The 8,706-nt window shown below is 37.4% G+C and overlaps 1 protein-coding gene across 1 annotated transcript in view; it reads left to right on the forward strand.

The window, feature by feature from the left end:
• The window catches only part of LOC111244349 (glutamate receptor ionotropic, kainate 2-like), a 321,397-nt gene that overhangs the window by 105,153 nt on the left and 207,538 nt on the right, over positions 1-8,706 (forward strand). The gene's annotated exons all lie outside the window — the stretch shown is intronic.

The raw sequence follows: 8,706 nt of genomic DNA on the forward strand, positions 1-8,706 counted from the left end.
CTTTGACCTTGACACAGTCTAGAAGTCCGCAAAAATATCGACGTCACATAATTCAGTTGACAGATGCTCTTGTTGATCTTTGTTTATGTTGACCTTTAGGATAAACTATTCTCACAAGTCTTTGGATATTATTATAAGTATCAAACGAAACAGCAATAACCGCAAACAACAGAAAATTTGATGATAACCAGCACATCAGGATTGACATGATGAGCTTAAATGAGATCATAAGTGTACTCTACTTCATTCAATAACTGATGGTAGGGTATTAACAATTATTTAAACCTATTCAACGTACACTATTTAATAGAATCATATATGCATAGAATATCTAGCAATTTCTTAAAGAACACACTGCGCGTTGCTGTCATTGAAATCAAAACGAATGATAATTCATGTTATTGACTTCAATAATGGAAAATAACCTATGGACGTCTGGTACATGTTTCCAGTTGTAATGGTTGTACTTTATGCAAACTTCAAAGTCCGAAAAAGATGATTCGTATATAATAAAGTTCGTTTTGAAATAATTTCAACAAAAAGAGCGCTGCGTGTTTTGTTATTTTACCCTTGATCTTAACATCACGGGATTAGACAAACCTTCGTAGATCAAATATGCTCAAAAAAGTTTGAAATACAAGCATTTGCCTGTACACATGTATTAAAAGATCCAATCAGGTATCAGAAATACTAAAAAAAAAACAAAAATACAATTGTATTTTATGAAGTTGAAATTTAAAAATTTTATTTGCCGAGCGCTACGTGCGTCTGTGTAAAATGCGATGGAATTTGCATCAGGTATTACGCGGCGTCATGCATTGCGACACATACGGTGAGCAGTTCCTCTGATCAGGCTTATCAATAAAAAAAAAACTTTCAAATATTAAATTTGTACGTTCATACAATACAATTGTATTTTTGTAAACATATGATGCATACGGTATTTGATGTATTCAAATATGATGTGCACTACCCTTTCATTCATTTGTCTTTCATTCATTTCTCTGTATATAAAAGGCATATAAAGAGTATTAGTATGGTATACTAATGTAATCGAATACTTGCAGCACGGGAATATAAGTGAGCTCCACACGCGGTTGTCAAAAGTATTGGCTATTAGATGTATTTGTAACTCTTTGGCTTGATATTATCCAGCTAGAGTAAGAGAGGTATGACAAAGGAAACTCAACCGTCTTACATTTTAAGGGAGTTATGTATTTCTAATTTGAGCTTCTATTTAGTGACTAATAAAGGAGAATAAGTAAGCTGAACTCAATGAAGAAAAAAGAAGGTTTTATAACGGTTTCTTGCACCATGTCAAATAACTCATCACTGCAGTGTATGTAACGCAAAGAATTATTAAGCATAACCACACTAGAGCTACCGGTCTTTGTGAAAAGCCTATAAACGTAACATAACTCTACCTTTACTGGTTTATTTGACCGCGGCAATGTAGCGGTGCAGGAATTATATTAACGTATTTCATTTTACACACCCCGCATAATCTGGAAAAAGAGTTTTACCAAGAAAGTCCAATTTAATTATTCGGCAACTTCCAATTCGTTAGGAACTGCATTTTCTTCATAGAAGTTCATGTTGGCTGCGCTTCTTTTATCTTCTGCTTTTGCAAGTAATGGCGAGCCTCGCAAAAAATTAACAGTAAAGTTGTCTATTTACTATCAGTAATAGCGCCACGCGTATTAGCGACTATAGTACATTTGAAATATTTCTTTTTTGTTTTGTCCTTAATGTAGAATGGTCTGTTCAAAGTTAAAGGAGAAATCATATCCAGATGAGACAGAGCAAAGTATGTGCCCGATTACTCAGGTAATTCAGCCGACTTCTGTCACCTCCTTCTGTTCAGCATATTCCCAACGGACGGATGTTCCTTTTGTGTACCCTCCGAGTTAATAATTCGGCGACAGATGAGCAAAGGCCTTTGTGCCCTTGCCTTAGCCAGGGTGCCACAGGGTGCTGTGGCTAATGTAAGTTCGGCGTTACATCTGAGAACCAAGTTGCCGAAAATGCGGCGTCCTCGATAAGCAGAATATAAAATAACACGCGATCTTTTCAAAGTGCTATAGTGCAGAAGATGTCTGGGTAAGGTGCATGGCTTCAAACATGCACCCAATATGACTTTGTCATCAGAACTACTCGAGTGAAGACATACAGGTTATCTTATCCATACATCACTCGATATAAATCGACAGTTTATTATAATCTATATATAACTAATTACTTGTCTATTTTACGCCATTTTAGACTTTTAAATTCCAAAATCCGGACAGATTCGCAATTATTTTTCTTCGCTACTGCAATTTTTAATACCGTTTTCGACCTCCTACATGCTGGCTATCATTTCAGCTGACGTGTCCAGCGTTCAACACTAAACCCTGTGTTGTTTCCTCACTCCAATCCTCTTTTGTATTGTTTTCATTTTTCTTTCTTTTGATTGACGCATTCTTTTCTCTTTTATGAATATTCCGCCAATCGCGTATTGTAGAACGCTGACTAATGGTTAGATACAAATGAGTGTTTTCAGTTGGTTATTTTAAAGGCAGGAGCCCCATTGCGCTTGATTAAGCCCAGGCGGCAGAAATCCCAGCGGACAAAACTAGGTACTGTAAAGCCTTGTACTGTCTGATTTGAAGCAAGCACTTACTATTACAGCCATACATGCTTGTTTTGAAATTTCGCCCACAATTCATATGCTCTGGCGAGCCCTTTTGTATATAAATTCAAATCTCGCCAGTATTTTTGGCGCAACTATTTGTAATAACTAGCTTTTTTTAAATCATTAGTAACCGTAACTAATTCATGTTTCTCAAGCTTTGTTTGAAACCTTATGCGTTTAACGTTAAAATTTTTTCTTGATTCGCTTTCACCAACCATCCACGTTTCTATGGCAATCGCGGATTTCCCGGGAATTTATTCAGCTTCATGTCTTTTAGTAAAAACGTCCCGATACTTGTCCGTCAGCCTAAATTCCAAGACAAGATTTATCGGTAGCTCTCATTGCAGTTACAATGGCAGCTGTATCTCAGGAAGCTTTAAGTCAAATTCAGTTTGACACTACATCAAACTTTGCAGACTCTCCGGTTATGTTATCTCCGATATGTGCTCGTCGACATAATTGGGAAGCACGCGCTGTTAACTGAATTTCGGAAGTGCAATCCCTCTAAAACGCAAAGGAGTGGTATTGTGTCGGTTCAGTAATTATTTAGAAGTGATTTTATCTTGAGTTGTAACTTTTAAGAAGGTAGGTGTTAAGCTCCTTTAGCTAGAAGGGTCTATACGACTAAAAGTAAGTAATGGTAAATTCGAATGACATACTCCAAACCTCAGCAGTACGAAACAAAGAACGGAGCAAGAGCATTTCAGTGGTGTTAAGGTAGCCTCAATTAATACAAGCATACATTCTTCGTCGATTCTCGCCGTCTTTTAGGTTGTTCAAAACGATAGTGTACGTTAAACGTTTTAATGGCGAATATCGAAAGCGTCACACGGCACAGTGTCATTGCGAGTAAACACAATAAGCTATATCAGTACTCGCCTCCTGCAATCGATATAATTAATCAATTGTAGATCTGCCGTCTGAGGATTAGATTAGATTTCGTATGATGAGAAAAGGTACATTTTTTTACGAACTAACAACAGGTTCCTGTGATTGGTAATTGATAAAGCACACGCAAGTAGATATCTACACATTGGAGGCGCCTTATTAAATCATGCTAGATGTTCGTGTTTTATACTTTATCGTAAAAAAGTGACTAACTGCAGTTCCATAACAATGTCTGCATTAAATTCAGCACCATACCTGCATGTAAACAAGTATCTCTTATTCAGCAACTCAAACTGGAAGATTATCTCTATCGATCTACTGTCCAAATCTATTATTATAACGGCAAAAACAAGAAGTGTAAGAATTACACAGTTCTATATATTTGCGTCACTTTAGGAGCAGCTCATACAGAGCTAATGCCTGATTTATTGTTCCTATTATAGCACGGTTATATTTGCTTGTCAAAGTCTAGACTCGAAACAGGGCGTAGATACACTCGGTTTCGCGCTAGGAGTTGGCCGTCTAAAATAAGAGTTAGTGTCATACTTAATAACTTGAACTTTTACCATTAGATTTGAGGCCGTTTAAAATAATTTTCTTGTTAACAATTTAGGACTTCTTGTGTATTTGTTCGCTGTTATCTTGCTCGCCTTGGCTTGCTTTTTTTATTCAAAGCATAAATAACAAGAAATATTGATTTTTCTTTTACTTCAAGTGTCCACTGCATACCATTCGACTAGGTAACTTCAAATAAGTTCAGAAATCAGTTAAACTCTGTAATAACATATGGGAACGACTCGAGTCAGTTTTAATCGATGGAGCACGATGTCAGTGTTCGAAGAACGTTAGCCAGTGAGACCTACTCCGAAGAGTTCAGGGGGCGTCTGCTGTTCCACTGTTCCAATGCTACTGACTGCAACAAGAGCTCTCCAGAAGACAAAGGTGGCATATACAGTACAGTAAATATCAGCGAGCAAAAAGATTATTAGATATATTCAATTTACCTATCAGTATTATCAATCGTATCTCAAGACAATTAAAGTGATACCTTATTGTACGTTACTAGCTTCAGCAATGCCTTAAAATTTTCCAAAGCTGCTTAGGACCTAGCTGTTCAAACTTCTCTCCTTCCCACTGTTAACTAGGCAAACCAATACGAAGTCGGATGACGAAATATTCATTTTAAGTGTAGGGACATGTATAGCATTTTTACATATCTTGTAGAGGTGTAGCGATAGCAAAAAATATCTCTTTTATATAGAGTATCCTGTCAAGTCTTCGATCTGAAAATAAGATTTAGGTATGTTCGAATTCTTAAATTATATTATCAAGAGCTTTCGACCGGCATCAAGAAGTATTATATAATAGAAACCTTACAAAAATTTATTATCCCTGTGTCATAAAAGGGAAACAGTCACCACATATAATTTCTAGCCATTTTCATTCTGAAATAATAATTTTTGATAAAATAAGATGTATTACGTTTCATTCAGTGCGTGGTCCATCAATTAATGTCAAAAAACTGGCTCCTTGTACAAAAAGATATTTTTGATACTAGGTGTTTCTTCTACAAAGTCCTTTGAAGAATGTTTTGCAGAAAAGTTGTTTTCTCAAACCGTTTGCCGCATCATGCTTTTCAGCTTTCCAAATAGCATATATTTGAAGCAAAAGCACCTCTTCTACGTAGATTTCTAGGCAAGTATTAGACTGTTATCTTATCAAAAGATTTAAATTTCATCAAAGCGTAATTTATATCTGTTCCTAAAATTTTTGATAGACATGTATAACAAGATTCTCATTAAAAAAACCAATGTCAATCAAACCAAAAAAGGCAATGTCAAACTGACTCCATAGTTGGACAGACCGTGCGAGCAAAAAAAAATTTGATTCGCTTAAACACCTAACCTAAAATAAGCTATACTTAGATTGCCAATTTTCACCTTAAGTTACCTCGTTGTAGCTCATGTGAGGTTCTGCGGCACTGTTATTCGTCGCAGTTACCCCATCGCAAATTTATCCCCTTGAAAATGTCCTGCTTCATCGCCTCCCACCCTAAACGAATGTTTGAATATTCTCGCTGCCACGCTGTGATTATCTTATCAGGCTGTTCTAGTATTTAATTTGTGCTGCATTAAACCTTAACATAAGCTATTCCGTTAGATTAATTCAGTTAGTCTATTATCCTATACCAGCTATGATTGGTTGTTTTGGTGGAATAATTCCGCTTTCCTATCAGAACTTCTTTGCGCCAGTGCAATTATTAGGTCATCGCACTGTATGTATTTTCCTGCTTGAAGAAAAAAATACGCTCAATTTCAAAATTGCCTATGCAAAATTATATGCATTTTACTCATTTGCATCATTGCATATAAAGTCAGCTTCCGGCTGTCCATGCGGCGTCAGTCTGAAACCTTAATTACCAAGACTCCATACCCGTCTAGTTATTTTAGTTCTATACTTGGAGCAGTGTTATAATTTCAACACCCTGTTATATATATCCTGTTTTCTTATTCACCTTACTGCTCGAATAAAAAGCACTTATCAAATTGAAGAGTATAAATCATGTATATCTAAGATTTTATCAACAAATTCGCAAATCAACTAAATGAACATCATGCCTCCCTATAACGGCTAGAAACTATTAGTTGAAAAAAAGTATTCGCTCATTTAAAAAAATGAACTGAGATGTTTCATACGTTATTAATTATGAACTAATTCAATAAGCATAACCACGGCTAAATAGCAAAGAGGTAAAATATCACAAGTTTTTATTCAAGTTAAATGTTGCATTTAAGTAAAGCTTAATAAAAAAACAAGTTTCCAATGTATCTCTTTGAAGAATTGTCGACAACTACTGAGTCAACAAAATGTCAGTTTGCCTAAATTAATATTACGCTCTAGGAGGAAATTTTACCCTCTGGAACAAAAGCGCACTTATTCATCCAATTGACTCCATATTCCGCGCCTTAGCACGAAACTCTGGCGATCTACATCAGCTCAGTCGGATTATTTTAAAGGAGCCATATTGGATGGGAAAATTCTTCCCTTTCACGGAACTAAGATTGTGTCAAAATTTTGAGAACTGTAGCTCTTAGAGGAGATCTAACTACAACAGTATAGGTGGTTTTAGATCATTGACAAGTGCTACTTTTGGTTTCAGGGTTCTCTTCGATAGTGAATAAAGAATATATGTATCAACAAGTTGAGAACAGTATTACTTGGAGGATATCTAGTTCTACCAGTACACGCGCCTTTACACTGTTGAGCTCTTTTGTCAGGTTCGTTTCCGTGATCCTCATTATCCTCGAAATGCGGCCAAAAAAAGCCGGCGGTGTAACAAAATAGGCTTAATTCAAAAGAAGTATGCAGATGCGCCTTATATATATATATATATATATATATATATATATATATATATATATATATATATTCAATGAGTTCGAACCAGGTATTACTAAAGGTACTTCTTTTCTTAATTTGGCTTCATGTGTGATTCCATAAGACAGCGGGGTAACCATCGATGAAGGAAATGAAATGCCGAACTGTTGCTTTTTACACATTCAACTCAAGGGACGATTTAAAGCCACATTTATTCTTCATCTTATTAAACGGCCCTCCTAGTCAAATAAAGCTGAGGAAATCAGTCGAAATTTCCTTCTACATACACAACTCAGCGACATTTGGTTCGAAGAGGTTCACAATGTAGCGAGCTCTAGCTTGACTCCCCGCAGCAATACCACGTTAAAAACTGACCGTGAGCTTGACCAAAACGGAGGTGACAAAGTTTAGAGAGGGAGGCATGACAGCAGTCACTGATATTTTATACATCGGCAGCTCGCCTCCTACCTACATTAACCAATTGTCGAACCTACGGTTGCTATCCTCCACGAACGGAAGAATTTGACTGTGTACATCACAAAAAGGTGGAGAAAGGCAGTGATGGCCGCGTGAGTAATCAAATCGTTTCATCGCTTATCCCTTGCGGCCGCTCTCAGCTTGTTCAGTCCTAAAATAGCTCTTATCGCTATGGGATGCGCGCCATTTAAAGAATTTTACACTGAACAACATCGAACAATTAAATCGCGTATAAGTTTCCGTCTTCGAAAACGCACTGAACTCTCGTATCCCCTAGCCGATTCAATATTGTTATCCAAGGATCTACCTCACCGCTTTGAGCTCCTAGCAACAGAAGCCCTTAAGTTCAACTTCAGGAACTGGAAGCAAAATTAGTGCAGATTGCTCCGGGTGCGATGAGGGATAACGAGTAGAAAGGGACAAATCGGCTAAACAGATGCGCCGTCGTTCACTTTGCCGCGTATGGGTTTCACCGTAGACTATACGGAACACCGGGTTTTACGAGCCTAGCGATAGATGTGGGCGCTCCAGATGTGGGGCAAATCACGATGGAAGACTTATGTAATCCTTATGACGCAAAGTATTTTAGATGGATCTATATTTCCTATTACTATCAGCTAAGGTAAATTAATGAAATGTGATTGATTATTATTACTGTGATCAGACATACCATTGTTGAATTGAAAAAGGAAAAGTCGAACATAAGTTTGTCCTTTTCGCCAAAATATGCGATTTTTTTGCTTGGTCAGACCAATTCGATCTTTGATTAACCCAAACAAATTGACTTCTCAAGAATCATACTTTTTGGTCATATTCCCCAAGAAAGAGAAAGTTGCGGGAGGAGGTAATGTCGAGTAGATCCTATGCAAAAAGTCAATTGAGATGAATGCATTTCGGGAATAACCGAACAAGAAAAATGTAGCAGCAAATGGATGTATTGTTGTCCGTTCATCTGGGCTGGGTAGCGCGGACAGCTTCGATACGGGTCGGCATTAAGGACGATTGGTATTCGATCGGAGGTAGGATGTGTTGTGCTGGCTTGGCCGGGTTCGCGCGTGGTGTGCAGTCTTCGAGTGGAACTTCGTAACACACTTCTGTAAAGGGTGGTGTCGACGGGGCTGCTGGCTCTGTTTGTGTGTTGGCCATTGCGGCTTGAGGGGAACTTATTGGAAACTGATACGATGATGCTACAAACCCGGATCGGAAAGCAAGGACAAATAAAGCAATACCGTGATTCCTCAGCACTTGTGAAGTATGCTAAGAATCTTTTTACATCCATCTACAGTAGG

The sequence above is a fragment of the Varroa destructor genome, unplaced genomic scaffold, assembly GCF_002443255.2.
Source record: "Varroa destructor unplaced genomic scaffold, Vdes_3.0 BEIS01000002.1, whole genome shotgun sequence".
NCBI classification, from domain to species: Eukaryota; Metazoa; Arthropoda; class Arachnida; order Mesostigmata; family Varroidae; genus Varroa; species Varroa destructor.